This window comes from Hemitrygon akajei, chromosome 1, assembly GCF_048418815.1.
Source record: "Hemitrygon akajei chromosome 1, sHemAka1.3, whole genome shotgun sequence".
In the NCBI taxonomy this organism is placed as follows: domain Eukaryota; kingdom Metazoa; phylum Chordata; class Chondrichthyes; order Myliobatiformes; family Dasyatidae; genus Hemitrygon; species Hemitrygon akajei.
This window is the reverse complement of record NC_133124.1, coordinates 25,582,223-25,609,067: the sequence shown is the minus strand read 5'-3', so window position 1 is coordinate 25,609,067 and position 26,845 is coordinate 25,582,223. Positions and strand designations below refer to the sequence as shown.

Genomic DNA, 26,845 nt, shown 5'->3' with positions numbered 1-26,845 from the left:
AGCACAGAACACCAGCCTCACAGACATACTTCCTGTTTCTATTCCTCACAGGCAACTTACCTCGCCTCAACCTGTTATCGCCAAAGCCCGAACGAGCCAAAGCCTTACCACTCTGCCTCAGATCACTCTGCCAATGACCTCTCCACTAGGCAGTGTCTCCCTTTTATGCCTGACCCTTCCCTGCCATCTACTCATGATCGCTGCTCTGGTTATAGCCACTGATTGGCCACGTACAAACGCTCTCAAAGCTCCCTTTTTAAATAACCGCCACCGACCCGCGAGCAATCCCTCTTGGTAAAGCTCTGTTGACGCCGCTGATAGGCCATGTACAATGACATTAACACAATTAACATGACATTAATACAATTGTGTTGTAAAAGCAGCATTAGACCCATACAAAAAAGGCTACCATTTCCAGTGAAGGATTAGTGATCTAACTCATACCTTTTAGACATGTTTTAGCTGTACTTCCTCCTACTGAAGAAACAATGGCTGAACCACCCCTTAAGCAACAGGCTCTTGAACCAGAGGACAATTTCACTTGCTCCATCACAACCGATGAACTCACACTCAAGGATTTGTCACCTCATGTTCTCGATATTTATTGCTTATTTATTTATCTATCACTATTATTTCTTCTTTTTGTGTTTGCATAGTTTGCCGACTTCTGCAGTCTGGTTGAACGTCCTAGTTGGGCAGTCTTTCATTGCTTCTGTTATGCTTATTGTTTTACAAATTTATTGAGTATGCCCGTGAGAGAATGAATCTCAGGGTTGTATGTGGTGACATGTATGTACTTTGATAATAAATTTACTTTGAACTTTAATTAACCTTCGAAGTTATTCACTGGCTGCTGTTGCTGGATTAAATTAAAACCTTTGGTAGTTTAGAAGAGAAATTTAGTTTTAAATTTTGTGTAAAAGGTAAATGCACTTGTAGATCAGTCATTAACTATCTATACAGTAAAAAAAATCTGAAGGACTTAACCCAGTACTGCAAATAAGTTAAGTAGATCAATTCAAATGTCCCAGTGCAAATACCCCAAACATTCTGGATGTATTTATATGAATAACCAAATTCAATAAATGGATCTTTACATCACCCTTTACAAAATGGTCATAGAGTGTAAAAGCCAGCATGCATGACAGTAATTAGGTTTAATATATCACAGCAGTGAATACAAATCAGGAATGATGCCACAAAATAAGAGAACAAAACTAAAGCCTTGTTAATTCTGGCCAAGGAGAGACAGAAAAAAAACAGAATTCCAGCTATATAGACATTAATTCTTCACAGATCTAAGCCACAATTCCATCATCCTGCTTTTCCTGGAGCTGGCAAAAAGTTGATTCTCCTTCCACATCAAGTGGATAGAGGTCTGACGAACTCCAGACTGGAACCTCTTTCATTTTAAATTTTATAAAATAATCAAAATGGAGGAAGGGGATTGCTTCCTGATGTTTAATTACGAATGTTGAAGAATGCTGGAATGGTCTCAAGAATCTGCGGACAAGTTTGTAAATAAAGGAAGTAAACAAGCAGTTCAGAATAGAAAAGAGGCGAGTTCAAACATTTTGATGAAAATCAATAAATTTACTTAGGAAACAGTCATAAATCCAGTCAAGGTCAGTGCTGGTCAAAATAAACAGCTCTCCAAACTAATTCCATCTTCTAGCATATTGTCCACAGCTCCAGTTCTTTAAGTACACATACCATGTTTTATTTAAATCTGATTGCCTTTAACATCCTTTCTTGCCGTGAGTACTACAGCCAGATCTCTTGGGTGAAATTTATGCTCATTCCCCTTTTAAGCTCTCATAGATTCTAACCACTCTGTTAAGGTAAATAAGGAAGGACTTGTTTCCTTTATCTAGGTTTCTTACATTCATGTACCTTAAATTTCCCCCGTCAGACTTTCATTCTAAGGAACTTTACTTTAGCCAGCCCTCCTCATAGCTATACCCACAAAATGCTGGAGGAACTCAGCAGGCCAGGCAGCATCTGTGGAAAAGAGTAAACAGTCGACATTTTGGGCCGAGACCCTTCAACGTGACTGGGGAAAAAACAGATTAGAAGTCAGTAAGAAGGTAAGTGCCTTATAAAGACTCAGAATCACATCCCTGCTCTTGTATCCTAGACCTCTTGAAAGGAATGCTAACATTACATTTGCCTTCCTTACCACCGACTCAACCTGCAAGTTAAACTTTAGGGCGTTCTGCACAAGGGCTCACAAAGCTCAGATTTTCTCCACATTTAGAAAAGAGTCAGTACATTTATTTCTACTACCAATACGTATGACCATGCATTCTCCAACACTGTACTTCATTTGTCACTTCGTCATACTCCTAATCTGTCCAAGTCCTTCTGCAGCCGACCTGTTTCCTTAACACTACCTGCCCCTCCACCAGTCTTCGTATCGTCTGCAAACTTGGCAACAAACCATCTATTCCATTATCTAAATCAGTGATATACAGCATAAAAAGCAGACCCAACATTGACCCCTGCAGAACACTGCTAGACACTGGCAGCCACCAGAAAAGGATCCTTTTATTCCCATTCACTGCCTCCTACCAATCAGCCAATGCTCTAACCTTACCAGTAACTTTCCAGTAATACCATGGGCTATTAACTTTTTAAGCAGCCTCATGTGTGGCACCTTGTCAAAAGCCTTCTGAAAGTCCAAATATGCAACGTCCACTACATCCCCTTTATCTATCCAAAGTGTAATCTCCTCAAATAATTCCAACTGGTTCGTCAGGCAAGATTTTCCCCTTAAGGAAACATTACTGACATTGTTCTATCTTGTCCTGTGTCACCAATACTCCAAAACCGCTTCCTTAACAATTGACTCCAACATCTTTCCAACCACTGAGGTCAGGCTAACCGGTCAATAATTTTCCTTCTTGTTGCCTTCCTCCTTTAAAGAGTTAAGTGATATTTTCAATTCTCCTGTACTCTGGCACCATGCCAAAGTCTAATCATTTTCATAAGATCATTACTAATGCCTCACCAATCTCTACCACTACCTCTTTCAGAACCCTAGGGTGCAATTCATCTGGTCCAGGTGACTTATGTACCCTTAAGTCTTTCAGCTTTGAGTACCTTATCCCTTACACTCACTTCTCTTCCCTCACACCCTTCAACATCTGGCACACAGTAAAGACTGATGCAAAATACTCATTTAGTTCACCTGCCATCTCCTTGTCCCCTGTTATTATTTCTCCAGCCTCATTTTCTACGGTCCTATATCTACTCTCATCTCACTTTTACTTTTTTCTTACATAATTGAAAGAGCTTTACTATCCACTTTGATATTGTCTGCTAGCTTGCTTTCATATTTCATCTTTTCCCGCCTTATGATTCTTTTAGTTACTCTCTGTAGGTTTTTAAAAGCTTCACAATCTTCTGTCTTGCCACTAATTTTTGCGGTGTTGTATGCCCTCTCTTTTGCTTTTACATTAGCTTTGACTTTCTTTGTCAGCCACAGTTGTACTCTTTTGCCATTTGAGTATTTCTTCATTTTTGGAATACATACATCTTCCTCATTTTTCCCAGAAACTCACCACATTGCTGCTCTGCTGTCATCCCTGCCAGCATCTCCTTCCAATTTACTTTGGCCAACTCCTCTCATACCACTGAAATTTCCTTTATTCCAGTGAAATACTGCTCTGCCAGACTTCACTTGCTCCCTATCAAATTTCAAGTTGATAGTCCTAAGATATTTGAGGCTGGGCCCTTTTCAAAGATAATAAATGACTCAGCCCTTCTATCACATTTCTCACATCTAACATTTAAAATATATTCATGTTAACAATGACATTGTCAATGTTCCCTTTTAAGACAGTTGCAATAAAATCAAGAACCTTTTCTAATTTGGTCTACTCGATCCTTAGTTATCATCTTGCACTTAAAACATTTTTGAATTTTCCTTCATTTTATTTTTTCCACATTCCCCCATTTCCCTTTTAATTACTCTTCCACACTTCCTCTTCTAAGCTTTCTGATTTACAAATCTCTTGAGGTTATCTTCTATGCATATAGTCCTGGAAGTTAGATTTATTTTTCCAAGATGGCGGCACGACACAGCTTGCAGCGGCCTCTCCAGAGCTGATTATCTGTTATCTGTGAAGCAGGGTGCCGTGCGCCATCATAATTGATTGAAAACGGATATGGGAGCACGGAGGAACATCGGGAAATCTCCAGGAAGACCACCTTCGTTGCTGTTGCTGCTGTTGTGAGGTCCGGGTCTCTGCTGGGAAGAACAGGCCCCCAGTCCTCGGGGTCACGTTGCTGGTGGCCGTTGGCGGGGCCGTCTTAATAAGCTCGGCAGAGGATGGTGCTCGGAGAAGCTGTGCCGGAGGGGATAGTCGGAGGCTCGGAGGTTCGACGGACTCGGAGTCCGCTGCAGTCAGGTCGCTTTTGGTGTGTGCTGCGTCTGCGAGGCTGAGTCGGGCGGCGCCGTGGAAGTCCATAGTGGGGGTATTCCCTTCTGCCGCCAGCGTGGGATGGAGAGTCTGTCGGGACCCTGGGGACTTGTGGAACTGTGTGGTGATTTCTTTTGAACTTATAGTCCTTTAACATCTTTGGACTATTTTTACTGTGCCCATAGTCTGTTTTTTATCAATTATGCTATTGTTCGCACTGTTGTAACTATATGTTGCAACTATGTGGTTTTGTGCAGGTCTTGTAGCTTTAGTTTTTGTTCTTGTTTGTCTGGTAAATTTGGAGCTCCTTTCTGGGAAACGCACTAAGACGGTAGTGCGATATTAATACGCAGCAGCCTCTCCAGACTCTGGATTGGGGATTGCCAAATGTTATGTGGATTTTCTGGTGTAGTCTGTTTTGTCATGTGCATTTGTGATATCATTCCGGAGGAACGTTGTCTCATTTTTTTAAACTGCATTGCATTTGTGGTTTCTAAATGACAATAAACTGAATCTGAATTTTGTAAAAAATTTTTATAGTTCATTTATTCCTCAAATGCCTCCATTTCTCAAAGACCAATTTACCTTCGACATGCTGTTTCCAGTCCATTTACACTTAAATCAATTTAGTTTAGCAAAATTGACCTTCCCACTTTGAAATTTTATTCCTGTTTTACCTTTGTGCTTTTCCTAACTAAATGCTGATTTCCAAAAAAACTAAAATGTACTCCCACTGATAATTCCTAATGTAGAAACATCTTTTTGCTCCCATCATCACAATCCCCTGTGATTATTGCTCCCTTGACTTCTACCCTCCTGTCTCTGAAAGGCTGAGCTTCCCATAATGCTCTGTCCTTGGTGGCTCTGGCAGCCCAGAGAAAGCCTCTCTATCAGGGTGCAGAGCAAAATATAAATGATACACCTTAAATAGCAAATGCTTTAAGCTAACATCTTGAGATTGTGTCTGTGACCACACTTTGCATAATATTTTTCAGTTTTGCTGTTTAACCAAGGGAGAATAATTATAAGGTGACAAATTTACACCAGCAGTTATGTTATCAATATGTACAGATACAATTGAAAAGCTGTAGAGGAAGTAAATTCTTTCAGACCAGAAGTAACATATTAAATATAGTTTAGATATATTAAACGATTTAATCTTACACACACACACACACACACAATACAAAATAACTTGTACCGTGCCTTATCATTCATTTTTTTTCCGCTGCAATTTTTAGAAATCAATTTTCAGCATTGACAAACACAATTTAAACTAGAAAAACATGTTTTATTGATATTCTGATCCTTACTGTGAGAAAAAATATTGCCAGGGAAAACATGACCTAATGATATTAGACATTGATCTGGATAGAAGAAAGGCAAGATTTAATATCAGATTTATCCAGTTCATTTGAGTTGTGGTCGGGATAAAAATCCTTGGTAACAGTGAGTCAAAAAGGATCCTGCTCCTTTGAACTGGGGTAGTTTGTTAACGCTGTTCTTTGAGATTGCATCTTCTGAAGGGAGAAGTGACCGAGATGCGGTTCCAGATGTATAAACATTGGCTACGTTTCTTCTCAGTTTCAACACTCCACAGCACAGTCAAGTCACTTTTTATTGTCATTTCGACCATAACTGCTGGTACAGTACATAGTAAAAATGAGACAACACGAGTGAATCTGCAGATGCTGAAAATAAATAAAAAACACAAAATGCTGGCAGAACTCAGCAGGCCAGACCGCATCTATGGGAGGAGGTAGTGACGATGTTTCGGGCCGAAACCCTTCATCAGGAGACAACAATGAGACAACATTTTTTCAGGACCATGGTGTTACATGACACAGTACAAAAACTAGACTGAACTACGTAAAAAACAACACAGAAAAAAGACTACACCAGACTACAGACCTACCCAGGACTGCATAAAGTGCACAAAACAGTGCAGGCATTACAATAAATAATAAACAAGACAATAGGGCAGCAAGGTGTCAGTCCAGGCTCTGGGTATTGAGGAGTCTGATAGCTTGGGGGAAGAAACTGTTACATAGTCTGGTCATGAGAGCCCGAATGCTTCGGTGCCTTTTCCCAGACGGCAGGAGGGAGAAGAGTTTGAATGAGGGGTGTGTGGGGTCCTTCATAATGCTGTTTGCTTAGCGGATGCAAAGTGTAGTGTAAATGTCCATAATGGCGGGAAGAGAGACCCCAATGATCTTCTCAGCTGACCTCATTGTCCACTGCAGGGTCTTGCGATCCAAGATAGTGCAATTTCTGAACCAGGCAGTGATGCACAGACACTTAACTATAATGACTGTCTACATTTTAAGCCATTTGCCATATTTCTGCCCATTCTCTCAGTATCTCTGTAGCTTGCTGCAGTCAACCACACTCTGCTTACAAATACCGCACATGCCAAAACCATCCACTGGGATTGAAAACCTCAGTAACTCTGAGGACAATGAAACATTGAGCTAACCTACGGAATAAATGCCTTTAAAGGGAGCTCTCAAGTGGAACAATATGAATAATTATTAATAACTAGAATTATTATGAGAGTTGTGGACTTGGAGAAATGAAAAATGAAAAGTACTTTGAGTAGCTACCAGTATGAGAATCAGATCTGCATAGTGGCAGGTCAGGAATAACACAGCTATGTGTATGGTAGTTGACAACATTTCATCTTCACAATGTGAAGTCATGGAATGGCTTTACAATCAAATCTGATGTTGTTATGCTGTGGATAAAGCAATATTGACTAAGTTTGTGAAGAAAGCAGCCCAATAAGCTGTTCCCATGCCATAGATGTACAGCACATTCCAAAGCAAAGGACATGAAATGAATTTCATGCAAAAAATAGCTCTATTATTCCCACATTAGATGAAAACACTTCAGCTAATATCCATGGCCTGAGGCAGAAGCAGCTGCTGAACTGGCTCCTTAGAAGAGTTCGGCAATTCACAATACGTCAACTACACACGTGGTGTTTTCACCATCTAAATCAGGTCTAAAAAGATGCTCCACTGAATACATTTGCTGCTTGGAAATAAAATCTTCTCGTGCAAAGACGACCTATTCATCTGAAATGCAGATTTGAAAGCTACCCTTTTCATCTGCATGAAATGTTTTTATTTTGCAGGCCAAGTACAATTTCGTAACCTTGAGCACAAAAAACAAAATTATTCAAAGTTCAACATGCATCAGCACAGCTGCTCAGTCAGACCACAGGAGATACTGGGGCTTGAGAAAGTGCATTTCTGGGTCTGCAGAATTCCTCTCGGGCTGATTCAGAGTACAGCTCTGCACCTCTAACCCCCGTGCCTGCTGAGAAAATATTTGACATGGAATTGTTGAGTATTAACATTTAAAAAAGACCTTCAGGGAACATGGAAAAAGTATTTATCAGCAGCTTCTGATCATGAGGAATGCTTCTGACAAAAGGTCTTGTGATTTCTTTGGCAATAGCTGTTATCTTTGCCAAAACCCACCGTTATCAAGAGCCTCTCCAAAGGGACTGTTGAATTTAGCAGATGGTATACTATCGAAATAGCACTTTAAATAATTCACACAATCTGAACACCAGAAAAAAGAGAATAATTTGACTGTAATCAACAAATTATGAAGTTCTAAGACTAAAGTTCTATGATTTAAACAATTGAAGTTTAAATCTGCAAAATAATTTCAAAATCCTTTAATTTAAAACATTCAAAAGGAATAAAAGATATACACAAATATAGTTTATTTTAGGGTCAGTCAGTGACTTTAAATGACATTAAAATGTTGATTTTGTAATTTAGCACAAAATTCTCACTGCATTTTAAAACTGGCCATAAATATCTTGAATTGTGGCAAGTTATAATTTCCTCTGATTGTGGTGAAGACCGTTTGTGGTCAAAAATTATGGAAGAACGTAATGTAAGGATTTCCATATCAAATGAGCCATGCACGGAAACCCCAAATTCACTGTCTATTTGTGAAGGCTAGTAGTTTTACATTGTTAAACCTGGGCTTTCGTGCTTGATAAATCCACTTGGTAAGTCGTAAGTTTGGGGTGGGTGGGGTGGGGGAGAAACTCAGCAGCTGAAACATTTATGACATGTGTAAAAAATATTTGATGAGAAAAACTGAAAATTAAAAGATAGGCAGTATTCATTCTCATGGTTTAGAGGACTTATTAACAAGCCGAGAATAGAAAGAATAAACAGATTTGTTAACTGGACCTTTAGAATATCAATGTAACCAAGTCTTCCAAAATGAGTCTGCTTTTCTAGTTTCCTTCTCCTGATGCAAGTGGCACATATTCGAAGCTTTATGCTTCTCTTATGCAGACTCTTTGTATGCTCCACTTAGCTTGAATATACATGGAACACTGATAATATATCTAGTTTTTCCTCATTCTCTAATTAATCTATAAGAGTTAAGCAAGTTTAAAAGATTGGCTTGCTGTTAGGTACAACCGACTGTCAAAGATTAGGAATTTTGAAAGCTTCAGTAAAATTCTGTTCAGAAACATTCAAAAACAATTAAAAGAATGAAAATTAAAGACTTACATTACTTAAGCCGCAATACTTTAAGCAAATCAGAAGAACAGGAAAATTACTTTGTGAATTATGCTCTCCCTCATCACAGTTCCGTCCACTCAAACGAGGGCGTCCACAGGGACTGGCCATCGGCTGGAAAATTGCAGCAAGCAATTCAGCAAGTGCAGCTCAATTACTGGACTCTGAGTTCCACATTGGAGTGCAGATGAGTAACCACGCTGGAGCTGAGACAGCAAGCTTGGGTTTTTCTTGTTCGCACAAGAATCACACCCTTCCTGGCAGCTAACAGTTGTGAGTGGTAGTAGTTCCACCTCATAAATTACTGAGGGACTTGATGAGGTCAACGCTGCGAGGTCACAGTTTAAGAATAAAGGGTCAACCGTTTAGGACAGAGGTAAGGAGAGATTTCTTCTGCTAAGATCCAAAAGTTCATCCTCATAGAACCCCACTGGCCAAAATATTCATGCAGTGGAAATACCTGAACTCAAGTTACATCTAGTGAGTGTATCCACTTGAATGAAATGGAACAGCCACGAGGGTGAAGGCAATCAACAAGAACTTTAATCATTTACAACTGTGAAAGGATAAAAACTCCTAACATTGAAGAGTAATAATGCTTTGACATACCCATACAAGCAGTTGATGTTCAGTTAAAACATAATAAAATCATGAAATGTGGAATGAACACAGAAGATCTTCCATGATCACAGTGAACACAGAATAACTTTGTTCTCACCTTTTTTGAAAACAGAACATTTCTCCATTCCATATTGACCTGAGCAACTCGTGTGTTCAGTCATCCAAAGTTGTAAATAAATTTGATTCATTGTCCCATGGTACTGTCACCCAACTACTATTTTGCGCTCATTTTTAATATTGCACTCTGCTCATAGCACAGAAGTGAGAGCTTAACCATTGTTTAAATCTTAGAATTGTTTTTTTAATACTTTTTGTCATAGAAACTTGATCCATTCTCAGAGCTTACAAATTCCATAAAGCATTATTAAGGAAGTATTTCAGGATGTATATTGTATACATTTCTTAGTCATTAAATGTACCTATTTATTAATTTCTTAAATTACATATGGTATTCGTCCTATTAAACTTGGGTCAAAAATTTGTAATTTCCACTTGCTTTTGTACTCTTCTACAGAAAGATTTTGCAATTTTTTTCATAATCTTTTAATGTCAATCTAGATTTTTTTTACTGTCTCACTGTTTTGTTTATGTTGTTGTTTCCAGAGTTTGGTACACCAGTAGACACAGCATTTCACACACCGTTTAATCCCAGTGCTAACATTCACACAAGTGAACAATTTGTTAAAATCACTTTCTTTTTTTAATAATTTTTTTAATTGAATTTTCAAATGGTTACAGAAGGAAAAAAAATTATCAACCCTTCCCCCCTCCCCCCTAACATATCCCTGTAGAAAGAGAAAAAAAAGAGAAAAAGAAAGAAAGAAAGAAAGAAAGAAAGAAAGAAAGAATGCCTGGATATCGGAAGATCCCCACATGCTCCACGGAGTTCATAATAGCTTTAATATATGTATTTATTTCTTTCCCCAAATAACCAATAATTTTATCTTTGGAGCACCTATATATTTAATCCTATCTTTTGTAAATAAGGGTGCCAAATTTTCAGAAATATTTCGTATTTATCTCTTAAATTATAAGTATTTTTTTCAAATGGAATGCAGCTAAAAGCTATATCTATTTTCATTTTCTTAATTTATGTTAAAATTCTTTTTCTTTTCACTGGTCCATTAAGCCCATTAACATTAAAACTTAAAAAATTCAGTAAATTGGTCATTATTTTTAACAGGGTTACTCCAGTCTATAGTAATACCTAACTTTCCAACTTTCATAGTACCTTGGGGAATCTTTTTTAAAAATTCTCCGTGTTGCTATGTGTCTCCCCCCACCCCCCCGATTGTCCAGGCAAAGAAAGAAAGACTAAAGGAAAAAAATAACAAAATACTCCCCTACTAATGTTGTGAATAAAGAAAAAAACACAACATTACCCCCCTCCGTAGTGCGGGTCATGGCAATCGCCATGATTACACACGTGAATCCTGTAGCAATCGATCCGAAGTTCCTCCAGCTCCCCCGTAACATAAAAAAGTATATATAAGAGAAGAAAAAATAATATCACTACTCTCGATTAATATTTCTCAAATTTTTACCTTTCTCCCCCTGTATCATATAATTAAGAATATATTTAAATATTCTTCTGCCTTAAACATCCATCAACTCCATTCACTGTCCCTGTCTTCATCTTTAATCCGTTTCACTTTTAAATCTTTGGCTGTGGTTAGCGAATATTTGGGAGTTCTTGTGCAAATTCTTCCGCATCCCGATAATCAGTAAAAGATCTTCTTTTTCCGTCATCCAAAAAAATTATCAGGGTTGCCGGGTGGCGCAATATAAATTTATAACCCTTTTCCCATAAAACTTTTTTCGCTGGGTTAAATTCCTTCTTTCTCTTCAAAAGGTCATAGCTTATATCAGGATAGAAAAGAACTGTTTTCCCTTCTATCATCAATGGCCCGTTTCTCTTTCTGGCACGTTGGGCAGCTGCCTTCAGGATCTTTTCTTTATCTTGCTATCTTAAGCATTTTATCACCATTGATCGTGGGTTTTGATCAACTTGAGGTCTTGATTTTAAGGCTCTGTGAGCCCTTTCAATTTCAATTAACTGGGTTTCTTCTTTCATTACCAAAATTTCTGGAATCCATTTTTGAAAAAAATTTATTGCATCTTCTCCCTCTATAAGGCCAACAATCTTAATATTGTTTCGTCTGCTAAAATTTTCAAGTACATCCACTTTTTCCAACAACCGTTTTCTTTCTGATGTCCAGGCAGAAATATCATCTTCCATTTTATTCACTCTATCAATGGTGTCTCCCGTTATTTCTTCCAAGTTTTTAATTTTCTTGTCCATTTTGTCCTGTCTTTTCATCATTTTATCAAACATAATCTTCATATTTTTAATATCTTTTTTATTACTTTTAATGCTTTTAATTCATGCATTATTTGCACTAAAGATTTTTTAATGTCTCCAATATCACCTCCAACCTCTTCCTGTTGCTCTTCTTTGTTTGTCTCTTCATCTTCATCTGATTTATCCGGAGAATCTTATTCCACCTCATATTCACTTTCACTTTCAGTTCCGATCATAGCTGGGATTTGTAGTTTGGGTTGCTCGTGTTTGCGCATGCCCCTTCCTTCACGCATGCGCAATTCCTGTTGCTCTTTTTTTTGGAAATGGTTGATGTTGCCGCAGTTTCCTGTTCTGTATCGCCGAAGGTAAAATGCACTTGAGCCCGAGGCTCTTTCATGGCAGCCGGCCTTGATTCTTTTCCAACTTGTGTTGTCTTCAAAGTAGTAGTCTTCTTCTGCTTCTGTTTAGGAGACATATCTTAAGACAATCCTGAGTAGTTTATAAGTAATTTAAAAAAAAGTATTTACTAACTTTTCTTCACTTAAACATTATTTTACTAGTTTTTTTTTTACGGGAGAGCTGGATTTCCACATCTCGATCCTACGTCATCACGTGACGTCCCCCAAAATCACTTTCTGATTCACTATTTCCTGAAATATATTGCAAATTAATTGATTAAAAAATCAAATGCACAACAGTAATTGTGCAGTACTTTGTTCAAATACTGAAAATGCGATAAGGAACATACACAAAATGCTGGAGGAACTCAGCAGGCCAGGCAACATCTATGGAAAATATGTACTTTTTTTCCCCCCACAGATGCTGCCTGGCCTGCTGAGTTCCTCCAGCATTTTGTGTGTGTTGCTTTTATTTCCAGCATCTGCACATTTTCGCTTGTTTGTAATCTGTAAGGAAGATGTCCTCATTTGAATTCATCCTTAGAAAACTTGTTAGTGCCCTTTGCATACATGAAGATAACAGAGTACTGGAAAATTTGCCAGACCTACTTCAATTACCAACATTCCTTTCAATCTGGCAATTCTAGGCTTGAAATATTCTCCATGTACATTAGTATTTAGTTAAACAAAAGTTTTTGAAATATCTGAAAATTCTGTATTCCATGCTAAACAAAGTGCAGTCCTATTAAGTCAACCACCACCACAACAGTATTAAGTTTAAAGCAATTAAGTTTAAACCCCTAGCGGGCTCAACCACAAGCTGCTTGAAGAAAATATCACCTCGTAGACATTCTACAACTTCCCTCCCTTGGGATCCAGTATCAACCTGATATTCCCAAACTATGTGCATTAGGAATACTGTAACATTATTGTAATGTTATTCTTTTTACATGCCTTTTCTATCTCCCATTGTAATTTGTACCCCACATCCTGATTACTCTTCTAATGCCTATATATTACTCCCATTAGGGTCATTTAAAACTTACAGTTTCTTTACCCACAAGGATTCTATATCTTCTGATCATATGCCACCCCTTTCTAATGGTTTCATTTCTCTTTTTTTTTTAAAAAAAACCCACAGCTGCTCCACCCTTTCTGTCCACCTGCCTGTCCTTTCCACACGATGTGCATCCTTGGACGTTAGGCTCCCAACTGTGATCTTCTTTCAGCCATGACTCAGTGATGCCTACAAGGTCAATCACTAACTTTGTTACATGATCATCTACTTGATTCCGTACATTTCCTGTATTCGAATATGACACCTTCAGTCCTATATTCATCACCTTTTTTGATTATGGCCCCATGTTACACTTGAACTCATCCTACTGACTGCAATTTTGCCCCATCATCTGGCAATTCTCCCTCGCAGCCTGAATACACACTGCATCCAACTGTGTACCAACTGCCCCATCCTTAGCCCTATCACTCTGATTTCCATCCCCCTACCAAATTAGTTGAAACCAGTTTTCCAACCTTTTTTTTAGGCCAATGCCCCCCAAAAGCAGCTTCATAATTGCCAACAACCCTCTTAGGCACAATATACTTCCCGGAGCCCCCATAGTGTAAAAAATGTCTACCATATGCCAAGATGAGAAAAACAATACTGCTTTAATTTTTTGTCATTAAACATGGCTTACACAGTACTTGTGTGCTGTATAGCAGCTTTACTATCAATGAGCTTGGTTTTTAGCAAGAGTTGATATATCTGGTTCAAGTTGTGACAGCAAAAGCCTCAAGTCCCATGCATAACAATGTCCAAGTGGTTTCTGTTTTTTGTGAGTATATGGTTCTGAAGTGCACTGTACGTGCACTGAAGCCTCTTTCAACAAGGTAGGAGAATGGAAATGCAATGAAGAGTAGTTTGGCTCTTTTCCAAAGACCAAGAAACTTCATATGACAGTATAGCCACATATCACAAGAGCTGACATTTTTGAAAAGCATTTTGCTTCTTCATCATTCTGAATTTTGATCATTTCTCCTTGCAAGCTCTCTGCTTGCTCTTCCACCTTGCAAAGAAATGGGTTAATTACCTAATCTGGAATTTCCAGATCATTCAAATCCTTGAATTGATTCTGAAAATCCTTCTTCAGTGACTGCAGATGTAAGCGGTACTCCTGCAAATCACTGTCTGTGAAAGAGGATGTTATACTTACCATGCAGGGGAACTGTGAGAATATTCTTCTCCCAATGTTTTGCTTAAATATTTCAAATTCTCCAATAAAAGTAGACACTGTACTTCTTGCCTGGATTAAATTGAAATTCTCACCCTGCAGTTTCATGTTTAGAGTGTTCATTTTGTCATACAGGTCAGCTAGATATGCCACATCTCCACGTAGAAATTCAATCTTGTTTCCCAAGCTCTTGTCGACTTTGAGCAAAAATTCAATCAGTGTCAAAAAGATCAAAGAAATGTTTTAAGCAGCAGCCTTTTGACAGCCAACACACTTCACTGTGAAGAAGTGAGCGTCAAGCTCTCCATTGTTATTTTGGCATAACTGGCAAAATATTATGCTATTCAATTTTGTTGATATCAGATATTACAAGAGCCATGCTTGAAAAAAAGTCACTGGCTGAGGTTTCTGGCTGCAAGAATTTTATGATGAATTACAGAATGGAATGCAAATCGACTTGGAATTTCCTTTTTCATAAATGCCACTAAACCAGCATGGCAACCTGTCATAGATGGTGCTCCATCTTTTGCACAAGAAATCATGTTCCTAATCGGAATACTTAGATCCTCAAAATACATTTTGAGCTTGTCGTAGATTGATTCTCCATTGATATTTGTTTTTAACTTTTTACAAAAGAGTAGCTCTTCATAAACCTTTCCATTTTTGATAAACTATACATATGCCATTAGCAACGTCTCCTTGTCTCACACAGTTCACTCAAGTTGTATCTACAATTCTGTATTTTGTAGCTCTGTGCATAGTTGATACTCAATGTCTTCACTCATCTCATCAATACAATGAGGTACAGAGTTATTACTCAAAATAATTTATTTTAAAATACTGGTATCCATTTTGAGAACAGCGGTGAGCACTTCTGATACAGCAGGCATTAATCTTTCACCAATTTTATGAGATTTTCCACACTTTGCTATCATTTTGGAAATGGAACAATAGTGCAGATTATTATCTAAATGGGGAGAAGGTTCAAGCAGAGGTACAAAGGGACTTAGGAGTCCTCATGCAAGACTCCCAGAAGGTTAATTTACAGGTTGAGTTTATGGTAAAGGCGGCAAATGCAATGTTGGCATTTATTTCAAGGGGAATAGAACATAAAAGCAAGGAGTTAATGTTGAGTCTTTATAAGACACTAGTCAAGCCGCACTTGGAGTATTAACAGTTTTGGGCCCCATGTCTCAGAAAGGGTAAGTTCTCATTGGGGAGAGTCCAGAGGAGGTTCACAAGGATGATTCCAGGAATGAAAGGGTTATCATACAAGAAGCGTTTGGCAGTTTTGGGCCTGTACTCACTGGAATTCAGAAGAATGCATGGGGATCTCATTGAAACCTACCGAATGTTGAAAGGGCTAGATAGGGTGGATGAGGAGAGGATGTTTCCTATGGTGGAGGTGTCCAGAACTAGAGAGCACAGACTCAAAATTGAGGGTGACCTTTTAGAACAAATGTAAGGAGGAGTTTTTTTTTAAAAGCCAGAGAGTAGTGAATCTGTGCAATGCTCTGCACTGACTGTGGTGGAGGTCAAGTCTGTGAGTAATTTAAGGCGGAAGTTGATCATTTCCTGCTTGGTCAGGGCATCAAAGGTTATGGCGGGAAGGCAAGTGTATGGGGTTGAGTGGATCCGGGATCAGCCATGATGGAATGGCAGAGCAGACTCAATGGGCTGAATGACCTAATTCTGCTCCTATGTCTTATGGTCTAAATGTTATAAGAAGCAATGAGACCACTAAAAAAAAAAGTCATTTTTAGCTTTCTTGGAATTGAGTGTGCAACACTTTTCCAATGCTTCTTTCATCTTCTGGAATTGAGTAATATCATAAGTATCCTTTTCAGGGTGTCTTTTATGGAATCTTTCTGCACTCTTAATGGTTTCATGACTTCATTAGACAGTACAGTATTACAAATAAGACAAATGGGGGGGGGGGGACACTGCTCTGAAGGGAATGGAATAAAACCATACTCCTGGTATGTAACACTTTTACCATACTCCTTACTCTTAAAACCATACTCCTGATGCATTTTTTGTTGTTTCTAGTTCTTAGCAGCATTAGAATTCAAGGCCTCACCACCTTCAGACTCAGAGATCGTGTCTATGTTTTATCCATCATTAACGGGGCTAAATTAAACTAAATAATTAACACAAATTGGGAATCCCTATTGGACGCCGGTGACAGCAGCGAGATGACATGGTCAGTCAGGTCTCCTGCCTCAAGTTAGGGTGCCGCTTACCCCCCCCAAGAATCTTGAACGTCTCCTGACGACTTATATTTCCCCGAACACGCCCCTCCCCTTAGGGCACGTAACCATCCCCACTGGTAATCACTGGTTTAAACCCTCCCCAACAGCTCTAGCAAACTTACCCACAAAGTTCCCCCATCGTGTTCAGGTGTAACCCATTATTTTTATACAGGTCAGACATTCACCCGAGGAAATCCCAGTGATCCAGAAATCTGAAATACTGCCCCCTACTCCAATCCTCAGCCACACATTCATCTGCCAAAACATCCTATTCTTGCCCTCTCTGGCGTGAGGTACAGGCAGTAATCCAGAGATTACTACCCTGGACGTTCTCCTTTTCAGCTCTCTATATGACTCCCGTTCTACCCAACTTTGGCTCTTCCATACGCTGGGGAAAAGACTGTCACCATGCACCTCATCTACGTCTCTCATATAATTTCTTTACATGTTCTCTTGTGTTCCAAGGAATAAAGGCAAAGCCTGGCCAATCTCTCCCTCTTGCTTAGGGATTTTAGTCCTGGCAATATCCTTAAACAAGAGAAAAGCTGCAGATGCTGGAAATCTAAGCAACATACACAAAAAATTCAAGTGTTTCGGCCCAAAACATCAACTGTACTCTTTTCCATAGATGCTGCCTTGTCTACTAAGTTCCTCCAGCATTTTGTGTGTGCTCCTTGCAAATCTTTTCCAGTTTAATGACATCGTTCCTAAACAGGGTGACCAAAACTGTACACAGCACTTCGAGTGCGGTCTCACGAATGATTTACACAACCGGAACATAATGTCTTTTCACCAGAGCAACACAGACCTGCTGGGGGATCTCAGGTTGGGCAACATCTATGGAAATTTTTTGCATAGTTGGGGAATTAAGGGTTATACGGAAAAGGCAGGTGGGCGGAGGTGAGTCCACGGCCAGATCAGCCATGATCTTATTGAATGGCAGAGCAGGCTTGATGGGTCTGCTCCTATTTCTTGTGTTCTTATGTAACGGTTAATGTTTTGGGGCAAGACCTTTCATCAGTACTCAAAAGGAAAGGGGAAAAAGCCAGAAGGTGGGGGGGGGGCGAGGGGGAGAGGAAGGGGAAGGAGTAAAAAACTGAGAGGTAATAGGTGGAAATGGTAAGGGGTTGAAGAAGGAGGAATCTGATAGGAGAAGAGAGTGGACCATGGAATCATGGGAAGGAGGAGGGGCATCATCAGAATCAGGTTTATTATCACCAGCGTGTGATGTGAAATTTGTTAACTTAGCAGCAGCGGTTCAATGCAATACATAATATAGCAGAGAAAATAATAAATAAAAATTATATCAATTACAGTATATGTATATTGTATAGATTAAAAATCATGCAAAAACAGAAATAATATATTGAAAAAGTGAGGTGTTGTTCACGGGTTCAATGTCCATTCAGGAATCGGATGGCAGAGGGGAAGAAGCTGTTCCTGAATCACTGAGTGTGTGCCTTCAGGGTTCTGTACCTCCTACCTGATGGTAACAGTGAGAAAAGGGCATGCCCTGGGTGCTGAGGTCCTTAATAATGGATGCTGCCTTTCTGAGACACCGCTCTTTGAAGATGTCCTGGGTACTCTGCAGGCTGGTACCCAAGATGAAGCTGACTAAATTCATGACAGAAGTTCTGCAGCTTCGCATTAGAGGTGTTGATTGTGACGTATGGCAGGTGAGGCAAAGAGGTAAGAGGAAGGTCAGAGTGGGAATTGAAGAAAAGGTAATGATGAGGGAAAAAGTTTATGGGAGGTTGGAGAAATATTGATGCATCAGGTGAAAGTTAACCAGGCAGAACATGTAACACACACAAAATGCTGGTGAAAGGCAGCAGGCCAGGCAGCATCTATAGGGAGAAGCACTGTCGACGTTTCGGGCCGAGACCCTTTGTCAGGACGCAGGCAGAACAGGAGATGTTTCTCCTACAACCTGAGCAGCCTCACCATGGTAATAGAGGCCGCCATAGACCACGCTGTCTAACTGTGATGGCACTGTCAATACACTATGCATTTGTACTCCATTACACTGTCTAGTGCCCTACTCTTCAAGGTGCAAGTCCTAAACGGGTTTGGATTTGGGATATTATTGTCACATGCAGAGTTATGAAGGCTTGCTTTGCATATTGTTCATACAGATCAAATCATTACACAGCGCACCGAGGTGGATCAGGGTAAAAATAATAATGCAGAATAATGTGTCGCAGCTTCAGAGAAAGTACCGTGCATATGAACAATAAAGTTCCAAAATGCATCAACTCACACTGAAGTCCATTTGCCCTCCTCTGCCAACTTCCCTAACTGATGAAAATCTATGGTCCCCTTCTTCCCTTACAATGCCACCTCCTAATTTTATATCAGTTGAACAAATCAGAATTGTGGTGTTACTTTGTTCACTCAAAAGGACACAGTATGGCTCCCCTGACCGCACACTTCGTCAGTACTCTACGACGTTAATGCTGGCAGCACAAGGCCCCAAGAGCAGAAAACTGAAGGAAACAGTGTAAAAAATATTTGGCTTAATTTTGTTCGATGGTGACTAGATCTTTAAATATTGCTTTCCAAAACACTAATATGCTGCATGTTGCAGTAGACCTTTGGGAACCTTGCTCACAGACCAAGAATAAACCAGCTTAGACCAACCAATTTTTAACCACTTCTCACAATACCTCTTTGGGTTGAAAAAAGCAATGTTTACAGGCATTCAAAGGCTGAAGTATAACCATGAATATCTCAATTTGGATCACACTTAGAACATAAATCACTTGAATATTTTTACCGTCAGTTAAATTGATTTTAGCTGAAAATAACCTAGTGCAATATTTTCTTTCCAATTTAAAAATCTATACTTAAAACAAATTGCCATTAAAATAGATGGTCAGCTGCAGAGATCAAAATTTGCACAAGTCTGATGAATCAAGAGTCATCAATTTTCCAAAGGAACCAGGACATTGCACATAGTTTCCAACATTCAGTGTGTTGACCTGTCTGACAAAGTAGCAAGCTTAGTGCAAGCTGCTCTTTTTACAGTAAACCACCTCCCTTCAGTATAAGTCCTCTGTTCTGGTGAACTCCTGTTACTTCTTCTTTCTTCACTGACTTCCCAAATTCAAACTCCTCAGTAGAATGGTGATTTTTTAAAATGTATTGTCTCAATTCAAAATCTACAATTTTCCATCCTGTTTTTGTTTGATTGGAATTCCAACAACATGATTTGTTTTTTTTTGATAAAATCTCTGTTTTAATTTTTTTTTATAGATAGATAGATAGATAGATACTTTATTCATCCCCATGGGGAAATTCAACATTTTTTCCAATGTCCCATACACTTATTGTAGCAAAACTAATTACATACAATACTTAACTCAGTAAAAATATGATATGCATCTAAAATCACCCTCTCAAAAAGCATTAATAATAGCTTTTAAAAAGTTCTTAAGTAGTTTACTTAAATACATTGAGTCCTAACCCCGGCACTTTAACATATCTTACTCCTGGCGGTTGAATTGTAAAGCCGAATGGCATTGGGGAGCATTGATCTCTTCATCCTGTCTGAGGAGCATTGCATCGATAGCAACCTGTCGCTGAAACTGCTTCTCTGTCTCTGGATGGTGCTATGTAGAGGATGTTCAGGGTTTTCCATAATTGACCGTAGCCTACTCAGTGCCCTTCGCTCTGCTACCGATGTCATACTCTCCAGTACTTTGCCCACGACAGAGCCCGCCTTCCTTACCAGCTTATTAAGACGTGAGGTGTCCCTCTTCTTAATGCTGCCTCCCCAACACGCCACCACAAAGAAGAGGGCGCTCTCCACAACTGACCTATAGAACATCTTCAGCATCTCACTACAAACATTGAATGACGCCAACCTTCTAAGGAAGTACAGTCGACTCTGTGCCTTCCTGCACAAGGCATCTGTGTTGGCAGTCCAGTCTAGCTTCTCGTCTAACTGTACTCCCAGATACTTGTAGGTCTTAACCTGCTCCACACATTCTCCATTAATGATCACTGGCTCCATATGAGGCCTAGATCTCCTAAAGTCCACCACCATCTCCTTGGTCTTGGTGATATTGAGACGCAGGTAGTTTGAGTTGCACCATATCACAAAGTCCTGTATCAGTTTCCTATACTCTTCCTCCTGTCCATTCCTGACACACCCCACTATGGCCGTGTCATCAGCGAACTTCTGCACATGGCAGGACTCCGAGTTATATTGGAAGTCTGATGTGTACAGGGTGAACAGGACCGGAGAGAGCACGGTCCCCTGCGGCGCTCCTATGCTGCTGACCACCATGTGAGACCTACAGTCTCCCAACCGCACATACTGAGGTCTATCTGTCAAGTAGTCCACTATCCAATCCACCATGTGAGAGTCTACTCCCATCTCCGTTAGTTTGTGCCTTAAGATCTTGGGCTGGATGGTGTTAAAGGCACTAGAGAAGTCCAGGAATGTAATCCTCACAGCACCACTGACCCCATCCAGGTGAGAGAGGGATTTGTGCAGCAAATACGTGATAGCATCCTCCACTCCCACCTTCTCCTTATACGCAAACTGAAGAGGATCCCGGGCGTGCCTGGTTTGTGGCCTCAGATGGTATAGACTGATAACTGAAGTATCCTTAGGGACCACATACCCATTTCTGGAAGTAACACGTGCAAAACACTAAAAGAATCAATTGGTCAGGTAGCATCAATGTAGAGGAATAAACAGTTGCTGTTTTGGGCTGAGATCCTTCATCAAAACTTGGCTCAAAACATCGACTGCTTATTCCTCTCCGTAGATGCTGCCTGACCTGCTGGGTTCCTCCAGCATTTTGCACGTTACTCCAAGATTTCCAGCATCTGTGGAATCCCTCGAGTTTATGATTTCCATTTTTGGAAGGCTGTCAGTTGCCCAAGGGAAAACAAATACTGCAAAGGGAACCAGAAGAGAATTTAGAAAAAGTTATGTAGAAAAACCCAAATTGATAGCATGCACAAAAAGGTATCAGTGAGCTCCAATCCCTTGTAGTCCGGGGAATTTGGCCGACAAACTTCGAAATCTGAAGTTGAAACTTTATTATTTTAATATTTTGCTAAAATGAAAATCATAAATAAATAACCTGCTCCAGCCTGCAAGATAATCTCGTGGAGGTTGAGGTTTTCATCTCTGCCAGTCCGCAGAGGATACATGAATCATGAATTGCAACCCACACAACAAATTCCCATCCAAAGGGCGGTGCACAATTGTGCAAAGGCTCAGTGGAAAAGATGGGTGGACACTGACCACAGTTATTCAATTTGAGATCAAAGCTGTGTAAATTAGTCACCCACCACCATCAGCTGTTAGCTGAATCCACGAAAGTATATGCAATCTATTTTAACTAAGGCTTTAAATATACAACAATCATAAAATTCTCTGTCAGGCAGCTTCCAATCATAAAAAAACTTGCAATCAACAGAAGTAACCATTCAATTCAAAAATTGAACTATTGTTATGTATTAGAACAAATCATAAGTTTATTCAATGCTATGGGGAGTTGTGGGGAGAGGAAGAGAAATCACAGGGCAAAATTTTTATCCAATATAAATGAATTTTAATTGGACATCCTTTGTCTACCCACCCAGCAGTCCTTTTCCAACAGCTCCCTTCTGGAAAATGCTACAGGGCTATTAAAACAAAAAAACTTCACGCCACCTCAAAAGTTAGACTAGGGTTAATCGGGGTTGTGAGGTTGCAGGGGCAACATGAATCAAGGGGCCAGAAGGACCCACTTTGTGCTGCGTTGCTCAGTAAATAAATAACTGAGATATTTGCTTGCCTTTGGCTGACAAATCAAGCAGTTGGAAGCTGACATTCAGGTCAAATGTTCAGCCACAACCCTACTTGCTCAAAAGCACATACAAGAGGTCCCATGGTACTAGTTTAAAAGCCAGGGGATTTCCCACTGATTTCTTGATCAATCTTTAATCTATTATTTAACATTGCTAAAATGGATCAGTCATACTTCCTAGGAATCACTGTGCAGTTAATGGTTGTAGTCATCCTACGCCAATGTCTGCATTGTGAAAGCACTTGATTTGCAGCAGCCCTTAATCACAGCATCTACAGACCCCAAGCAGAAGAGGCTGTGAGAGAACGTGTGCGTATGTATGTATGTGGTATCTGTGGTACGCGTATGTGGGCATATGTATGGTATGTGGTGTGTGCATGGTTGTGGATGTGTACGTGCATGTACGTGTGGATGAGCGTGTGAATACATGCCAGTACTCAAGAATACATGTGCACGTACACACACGTATATTGTACATGTATAAGCTTGCATATGTGTATGCAAATAGTGTGTTTATGCATTGGTGTATGTACAAGAGTGCATGCAGATGCGGATGAGCAAGCGTGGTGTGTGGGCCTGTGCACATTCGTGGATGTGTACATGTGTAAGTGTACCAGTGTGGTGTACGGGTGTGGTGGGTGAGTGGGTGCGTGGATGTGCATATGTGCATGGACATGTAAGGTGTGTGGTGTCTGGACATGCGTGTGGTGTGTGTATGTGTATATCCGTGCACGTACATGCATGTGTGCACACTGAGTCATATGTGTAGTGTGTGTGTGGTGTGTGCCCGTGTACGTGGTGTGTACGGTGTATGTGTTTATACGTGTGTGGTGTGTGTACATGTGTAGTATGGGTGTGCGTGCATTCCTGTGTGGACCTGTATGTATGCGAAAGGGTAGGTGTATAGATGCACATGCATGTACGTGTACAGTGTGTGCTCACGTACTGCACATGCATGTACATACATGTGTGTGAACTCGTACATATGTGGGCGTGTATGTGTGCACACATGTATGGTGTGTGGGTGTGCATACATGTGGTGTGTACACACGTGGATGTGCACACAGTGAATATATTAGTGAGCTTGTATGGTGTGTTTACTTGTGTGTGTATGGGTTGTGCATGCGTGGATGCATGGGAGTGCGTGCACGTGTGTACTCATGTCTGTGTGCATGCGTATGTACGTGCACATGTGTATACACACATAGAAATATCTTGGTGTAATACATGTTTTTTTCCCCTCAATTACATTGTACTGCTGCTGCAAAGACAACAAATTTCTCAACACATACCGGTGATTTTAAACTTAGAGAAATATCCCACTTAATCTTACATTTAAAAAGTTTGAAAATGTCCTAATTCCCCATTTGTATGACGTTAGGAATCAACTGAATATAGCATTTTTAATGTCACAGGTGTACAAGAATATTCAATTGTTTTGACTTGGCACTGAGGTCATGCAAAAAGGGACAGCCAGGTATCTAGAGTAACAAACACAGAATACTGGGAACAACTCTGCAGGGGGTCAGGCAGCATCTGTGGACAGGGCTGAAGAAGCAACATCTCAGGCCGAGACCCTTACAGGTATCTACACATCCTTCTGACACCAGTGAAAAATTCTGGAGTAAATTCAGAACAAATTTTTCTTTCTCTAAAATTGATTCTGAAATATTCCTCCACCAATTAATTCGGGCATAGCAAAGGTACAGTATGTGCTGTGCCCCAGTTGTTTTTTCCATCAAGACCACTCTGCAGTTCCAGCACTCCAGTTCCTCCCGGGAGCCAGCTAATGCAGTCTAGAAAAGTGGCATTAAATCACTTTCAGTATACATCCTCAGTTATTGCACATTACTGTCCCGGTTTCAAATCCTGGTCAGCTTTAATGTTTCTTGGGGTAATGACAAGCTATAAGCAACGTTATTAGCAATGCTAATCTCGACGACCTGTCAGGAAGAAGAGTTGCTCTATGATTTGTGAATCACCACTAACCACAGATCATTTCCACCCCTCCACTGTTTGCCACAACTCAGAAACTGGAGACTGGTGCTAAGAAATCATATTTACACTATTAAATAAACCAATTCATCTGTATGGGTTTCAAATATGTGTCAGAGTCACAGAATCCTACAGCAATCAGCCCTTGAGCCCACCCAGTCTGTGTGAACTAATATTTAGTCTAGTCCTATTAACCTGTCCCTGGACCATAGCCTTCCATACCTCTCTCATCCATGTACTTATCCAAATTTCTCTAAAATGTTGAAATCCAACTCTCATTCCATTTCTGCTGGCTGCTCGTTCCAGAACTTTCAGCGCTCTGAAGTTCCTCCTCATGCTCCCCTTAAGCATTTCACCTTGCAACCTTAACCCAACCTAGGTAGAGAAAGCCTGCTTGCAGTTATCCTACCTACACCCCACATCATTTGGTATAACTCTAACAAATCTCCCCGCATTCCCCACCCTATCAAATCTCCCCTCATTCTCCTACGCTCTAGGGAATAAAGTCCTAACCTATTCAACTGTACCCCATAACTTAGGTCCTCAAGTCTCGGCAAGATCCTTCTAAATTTTCTCCGCACTCTTTCAATCAGGGCAGGAATGTAGAAAAACAAAATTCAGTTTCTCACATTAGGCACATGATTTAAAAGGTTCCTCGCCGTATAAAATGCACCAAATCAATCCACAATTATTTGCAATAAGAATGAATTCAATTTTTGTTATGTCCGTCGTGTAGTCCATGCTTTATATTCAATACAATACTTTTAAAGCTGCTGGGATATAGGAATGTAAAATATGCAGTGGCCGAATCAGCAAAACTATTTGATAGCATTGTGGTTTCAATTAAACATATTTTCAACCTGTTTCACAGAATAGCCATAAGCCTGCAAGATACACAATAGATGACTTGCCTGACCACAGCAGTGATTTAACAGTACATTCACCAATCACTGCTGCTCGACATCAATCTTATCAGAAGAGGTTTTCATTTGTTACTTGCTCCTTCGGAAGTTTACAGAAATTTAATAGACTGAAACTTTATGGGTAATTTCTCAATGAACTACATATACTTCACTTTATTGTGTACACACACACACACACACACACACACACACACACACACACACACACACACACACACACACACACACACACACACACACACACACACACACACACACACACACACACACACACACACACACACACACACACACACACACACACACGTACGTGTTTAGGACTCTGTTTGGAGTTCAGTCCAATAGAGAAGTAACTTGTCAGATGCCCAGTAATCACACATGAAAGAATGAGTATGAGAAAAAATCAGAAATACTCACCTTTCACAAGCTTCCAATCTGACAGCGTTGACACCTGGTTCAGCCTGGATGTGTGGCTTTGACCATTGTTAAAATTATCAACCATTCTATGAAAGATGGTTGTCCTGGACTGCAGGGATTAATTTTGTCCCCAGCAACCATGGAAGGCTGTGCCATTTGTGATCAAGAGGGTGCTAAATTAGCAAAGCAACATTGGAGTATGTAGAAAATACAAGATTGCATCTTCATATTGCAGGAGCAAGTACAGGTAGCTTACTGTTAGAATATCGGGGCTAATATCACGGTTTCTTTCCACAGTAAGGATTTGAACATTTGCAAAAGCAGCTTTACAATGATTCTGCCTAGTATGAAGAATGGCAAATTAATATACACAAGAATCATAATTGTACAAAGAAGTGAAAATTTGCAGATGCTGTAAATCCAAGCAACATACACAAATGCTTGAGGAACTCAGCAGGCCAGGCAGCACCTATGGAAAGGAATAAACAGTCAACGTTTCAGGCAGAAACCCTTCATCAGGAGTGGAAAAAAAAGGATGAGAAGTTAGAGCAAGAAGGCTAGGGGAGTAGTACAAGGTGGTAGGTGATAGATGAAACCGGCAGAAGGGGAGGGGTGAAGTAAAGAGCTGGTGATTCAAGGACCAACTGGGAAATTAGGAAGGGAAAGTGAGAAATACAGTAGATTCCAGTTAAATTGGCCTTCAGGGCGGTCATTTATTTGAGACAATGCTTAGAGAACAAAAACTAAACAAGAAAATAACCAGGATTCCTTTTGTTCCCTTGGGATATTATGCCGCTTAATTGGGGAGGAAGACTGTTGCTGAAGTGTTTCTAACTAGCATCAGTCATGTGTGCTTACATATATGCAATGGTTAGAGCAATCAGTTTTTCCAATAGCGTCAGTTGCATGTGTTTGT

At 40.0% G+C, this 26,845-nt stretch overlaps 1 protein-coding gene across 4 annotated transcripts in view; it reads right to left on the bottom strand.

Annotated features, from left to right (window-relative positions):
* pag1 (phosphoprotein membrane anchor with glycosphingolipid microdomains 1) overlaps nucleotides 1-26,845 on the bottom strand; it is a 151,990-nt gene that overhangs the window by 67,798 nt on the left and 57,347 nt on the right. Inside the window, exon 1 of one of the 4 annotated variants that reach the window (XM_073039804.1) lies at nucleotides 8,972-9,070. The exons of the other annotated variants lie outside the window; for them this stretch is intronic. The gene's annotated coding sequence lies outside the window, so the exon portion shown is untranslated. Of the gene's footprint in view, nucleotides 1-8,971; nucleotides 9,071-26,845 lie in introns of those variants that run through there. 4 annotated transcript variants of the gene reach the window in all.